Source organism: Aristolochia californica, unplaced genomic scaffold, assembly GCF_029961685.1.
Source record: "Aristolochia californica isolate CCGP_79_NKW_82.1479 unplaced genomic scaffold, dmAriCali1.0.hap1 SCAF_5, whole genome shotgun sequence".
Classification (NCBI taxonomy): domain Eukaryota; kingdom Viridiplantae; phylum Streptophyta; class Magnoliopsida; order Piperales; family Aristolochiaceae; genus Aristolochia; species Aristolochia californica.
In genome coordinates this window covers 2,947,689-2,953,688 of record NW_027182214.1, presented here as the reverse complement: position 1 = coordinate 2,953,688, position 6,000 = coordinate 2,947,689, and positions in this window count along the sequence as shown.

Sequence of the window (6,000 nt, the reverse complement as noted above, 5' to 3'; positions counted from 1 at the left end):
CCCTAATAGTAGCGCCCCAAATATAAAGATGAAACTAGGTCAACCGTGATACAGGAGTAAAAGTCCCAAACTACCCTTAATGAAGTAGCAGTTAATATATTGTGAACTTGACGGGGGCTTTCTACCCCCCTTCCAACCCCCATGGAAACCTTACCGCAAAGGTCGATCCGTGTACCGATTCAGTGTAGGGCATCAATTAAGCTCCACATTTTAATAATCTCCCTCTTGGAGACTAATCCATCTTCAATATCTCCTCAACAACAACAAATTCTCAATCCTTAGAGAGAAGTCCAACTAAAGTTTCATACAACTTCAGTTTCTCAATCATAAGAGTCATTGTTAACATATTAGTCAGATTCTAACTCCCTTGAATCTTCTCAAGTGCTTAGACTCCATCCTCCAGAGCCGATATGATGAAGTGATAACGCATCTGTATGTGCTTTGTTCTGACTTGATAAACAAGATTCTTTGTTAAATGAATAACACTCTAACTATCACAATACAACACATTCATCCCATGCTTGAGACCTACTTCTTCCCAAAAATACTACAACCATACCATCTCTTTTTCAGTTTCAGTCACATCGACATATTTTGCCTCAGTAGTGTAAAAAACAACTATTTTCTGCAACTTAGAGACCCAAATAACTACTGTACCACCCAATGTGTATACATATCCAGTGGTACTCTTCCTGCCGTTAATGTCTCCAACCTTGTCAGCATCTACATAACCCTGTAACCCCAAGTCTAACTTTCTGAAACATAAGGCTGAGTCTGTAGTGCTTCTCAAATACCTGAGAATCCACTTCACTGCTTCCCAATGTTGTTTACCTGGATTGCTCATATATCTGCTCACAACTCCCACTGCATGAGCTATGTGTGGTCTAGTGCACACCATACCATACATGAGATTGCCAATAGCAGAAGCATAAGGCACATTGGCCATGTGGGCTTGCTCCTACTTTGTAGAAGGTGACTGCTCCTTAGATAGCTAAAGTAACTAGCCAAAGGAGTACTTACTGGTTTTGCATTATTCATGTTGAATCTACTCAGCACCTTCTTCATATATTCTTCTTGTGACAATTTCGATGTCCCAAGTAATCCTCATCCCAAGCATTTTTTTTTGTAGTACCCAAATCCTTATTGCAAACTTCTTGGACAACTCCCTCTTTAACTTATCCATTTTTTATTTGCAAGCACCTACTATAAACATGTCATCAACATATAATAATAGAATGATGTAGGAGTCATCAAACTTCTTCACATAACAACAATGATCTGCTTGGCACCTCATGAAATCATTACTACTCACAAAGGTGTCAAACTTCTTATACCATTGTCTTGGAGCTTGTCTAGGACCATACAAGTTTTTTTGAAGTTTGCACACCATTTTCTTCTTTCCTTGTGCTTTGAAAACTGTAGTTGCATCATGTAAACTTCTTCCTCCAAATCACCATGACGAAAGACTATTTTTACATTCAACTGCTCTAAGTGCAAGTCTTCATTTGCCACTAGTCCAAGCATTGTTTTAATAGTAGTTAATTAGGGTTACATAATCCATATTTATACTAAACCCTAGAGGTATTTGTGTAGGAAAGACACAAATACCACTGTACAATAATACCCCCAACCTTATGTATGAGCCATATACTCAACAATCTCCACCTTGGCGAATATTCACCCCTTAAGAAATAGAAAGCATAACTTAGGACTCCACCTGGAACAATAGGTTGGGGCCGTCTCTCATCTAGAAATTGGAGACATTTATCAAGTCAAAGCAATGCTTGAACTTATCTGTAATAACAGATTTTGTCAACATGTCTGCTGCATTATCAGAAGTGTGAATTTTTTCAAGCAGTAGTTCACATGATGAAACCAATTCCCTGATCTTGTGAAACCTCACATCTATGTGTTTGGTCCTTGCATGATACACCTGGTTCTTTTCCAAATAAATGACACTCTGACTGTCACAAGACATTTGAACTCCACCTTGCTGGACACCAAGCTCCTTGACCAACCTTGTAGGCAACAAAGCCTCCTTGGCAGCCTCAACTACTGCCATATACTCTGACTTAGTAGTAGATAGTGCAACTATACACTGTACCATGGACTTTCAACAAATAGGTCCTCCCAAAAAAGTAAATACACAACCTGTGGTAGACCTCCTGTCATCCAAGTCCCCTGCATAGTCTGCATCCACATATCCCACAACTACAGGAACACTCTGTTGTCTGCTGAACATGATGCCATAGTCTGTAGTACCCCTCAAGTATCTGAAAATCCACTTGACTGCATCCCAATGCTGTCGACCCAGATTTGCAAGGAACTTGCTAACCACGCTGACAACTTGTCCCAAATCTGGTCTTGTACAAACCATAGCATACATCAAACACCCCACTGCACTGGCATATGGGACCTTTGAAAGTCATGAACTTCATCATCTGTCTTTGGGCACTGAGCGAAAGATAATAAAAAATGATTCGCCAAAGGTGTACTTACTGGTTTTGCATTACCCATGCTGAACCTTTCCAACACCTTCTAAACATAGCTATGCTGAGATAGCCATAATCTCTTGGAAGCTCTGTCCGTGCGAATCTCCATCCCAAGAATCTTCTTGGCCGCACCTAAATCCTTAATGTCAAATTCTCTGTTCAACAAAGTCGTCAACTTGTTCACCTCACTCATACTCTTTGCAGCAAAAAAACATATTTTCCACATAAAGTTGCAGAAAAATAAAAAAATCATCATCAAGGCTTTTCATATAAACACAACAATCATACTCACATCTTTTGTAGCCAATCCGGATCATGTAAGAATCAAATCGCTTGTACCACTGCCTCAAAGACTGCTTCAACCCATAAAGTGATTTCTTTAAATTACAGACCAAATGTTCCTATCCAGGGTGACTAAACCCATCTAGTTGCACCATGTAAATCTATTCCTCCATGTCAGCATGAAGGAAAGCTATCTTTACAGCCATTTGCTCCAACTGCATGTTTGAATGTGCTACTAACGCCAACATTGTCCTGATGGAGGTGTGTTTGACAATAGGGGAGAAGACCTCATCATAGTCAACCCCTTTCCTTTGTGAATAACACTTTGCTACCAGACAAGCCTTGAATTCCCCCCCTCTTTTTCTGATACTTCTTTCTTCTTATAGACCCACTTGCACCCTATCACTCTCTTCCCCTTAGGAAGCTCCACCAACTCCCATGTCTGGTTTTTATGCAAAGACTCCATTTCCTCCACCATAGCACCTATCCATCTACTTTTCTCCATGATTTGTACTGCCTCCTGAAAAGTAGTAGGATCCCCGCTACTAGTAACAAGCGCATAAGAAACCAAATCTTCAAAACCATACCTGGTTGGTGGCTTGATAGTGCATTTGGGTCTGTCTATGGCTATACGGTGATGCTACTGATCACCTGAGCTAGAACTTTCTGCATGCTGAGCATCCTTTTCTCTACCATAGATATCTAGCTCCACCTGCACCACATGCTCATTGGTGCAACAATTTTCTGGCACATGTTTCTCTTCTTCTGGAGTATATTGCAACATGGCATTTTTTTATTATCAAAAACCACATCTCTACTGATCACCGTCTTGTTTGCCTTCGGATCCTAGTGCTTGAAGCTTTTACCTCTTTCTGATAGCCCAGGAAGATACATTGTCTAGATTTTGCATCAAGCTTCGACCTCTCCTCACTAAAAACATGTACATAGGCTGGACAACCAAACACTCTCAAGCCAGGGTAGTCTACCTCACTGCCTGTCCACACCTCCTCTGATACTTTCCCATCTAGTTTTGCTCTAGGTGATCTTATAATTAAGAAACAAGCCATATTCACTGCTTCTGCCCAAAAGTTCTTTGTAAGCCCTGCATTTAACCTGAGACATCGAGTTTTTCAGCCATAGTTCTGTTCATCCTTTCCGCCACTCTGTTCTGTTGTGGTGTCTTGCGTATCGTGAAGTGTCTCTTAATTCCATGATGCTCTCCCAACTCCTTGAACTTTGAGTTTGTGTACTCAATACCATTGTCTGACCGGAAGCATTTAATTTTCCTCCCTGGTTGGTTTTCTATTTCAACTTTCCACAACTTAAACTTGGCAAACAAGTCTGACTTGTGCTGCATGAAGTAGACCCAAAATTTTCGTAGTCATCAATAAAGGTCACGAAATACATGTGTCCTCCTCGGGATGCTACTCTTACTAACCCCCAAACATCTGAGTGAACATAGTCAAGAATCCCCTCCATCTTGTGTGTGGCTGCCTCTAACTGCACCTTATTCTGTTTCCCAAGAACACAAAACTTCTAGAAATCAAGTTTGCATGTTTTGACTCCCTTCAAAAGATTTCTTTTATGAAGCTCCATAATCCCTCGCACTCCCATATGACCTAACCACATATGCCATAAGACTATACAGTCTGACTCAAACTGCACAGTTGCAACTCTACCTACAATTGTGGTACCTTGCAATGTATAGATATTGTCAAATATTTTCTGCCCCTTCATCACTGTTAAGACACCTTTACCAACTTTCATTATTCCACTTGAAAACTTGTAACTATATCCATTACATTCTAAAGTGCTCAATGAAATCAGATTCTTTCTTAAATCAGGTATGTGTCTAACATCACACAGCGTTCTAACCACACCATCCAATATTTTAATTTGTGTACTCCCTATTCCAACAATTTTGCATGAAACATCATTACCCATCAGAACAGAACCATAGTGTACTAACCTGTAGGTGTGATACCAATCTTTACTTGGGGTCATGTGATAAGAGCATGCGAAATCCAGAATCCAAGAATCTTTGAGATGATCTAAACTAGATGAGACAGAAAGCATATCTCCGTCACCACTCTTTGAGTCTTCTTCTTCCACTACATTCACAAAATTTGATGGGCCCCCTCTATTCTTTGCATTCCCTTTCTTTTTCTCCAAACAATCCCATTTTATGTGCCCCTTTTTCCCGCACTTAAAACGCGTGATGTCTTTCCTCTTCCTGGATTTAGACCGAGATTTGTGGTTACTCAATCCACTTTGAGACTTGTTTCTTCCACGTTCCTGGTTACCCTTCACCACAAGTCCTTCACCTTGTGAAGTCTCATCACTGCCTTTTTTCCTCTGATGGAAGCCTAATAGAGCACTTGTGATTTTCTCCAATTCGAGAGTTTCTTTTCCCCACATCAGAGTCGTAACCAAATTTTCGTACGTAGGAGAATTCGATAGGGAATTTAGCAACATTAACGCCTTGTCTTCGTCTTTAAACTTCACATCAATCTACATCAAATCACTAATGAGCTGATTGAAAATGTTGATATGCTAGCTCAGATCCGAGCCTTCACTCATCTTAAGACCATATAGTTTCTGCTTAAAATATAGCTTGTTCGTCAACAACTTGGACATTTACAGACTTTCTTGTTAGAGCAACAATTATTCACAATTATTGAAACAACTGCACACCAACAGTAGATGTCAAATGCTAATCTCTATGTTGACCTTATGGTCGATGATGTTGCAAGTTGCCAAGATGAGATGTTCCTCCAAATCCGATCGATGTATTAATGGTGTAGGATGAAGACAACAAACATGATGCAGAAGGAGAAGAGGAAGTTGAGGTAGAGGACAAATCAGAGGATGAAAATGATGAAGTAAGACAAGGAGAAGAAAAAGAGGTTGACAGAGAGGAGGACTAAGGTGACGAGGATATATAATGTTGTTAAATGACAATGAATCTGAATATTTATTGCATGGGTCTACAACGTTATTTTTTGTAAAATTATTACTTGCAAACATCATTAGCGTTATTCTATTTTTAGAAATAACAATATTTATGTTATAAACATACTCCATATGCTAGTTCATCAGATATCATGCCTCCACGTACACTTAGGCTACCTTCAATCTCATGCCTTGCATCATCCGAGGAGATGGTTTTATCGAACCCACCATTTGAGATGCATGATAGTCGGTTACTTGGGAGGGATGATTCTGT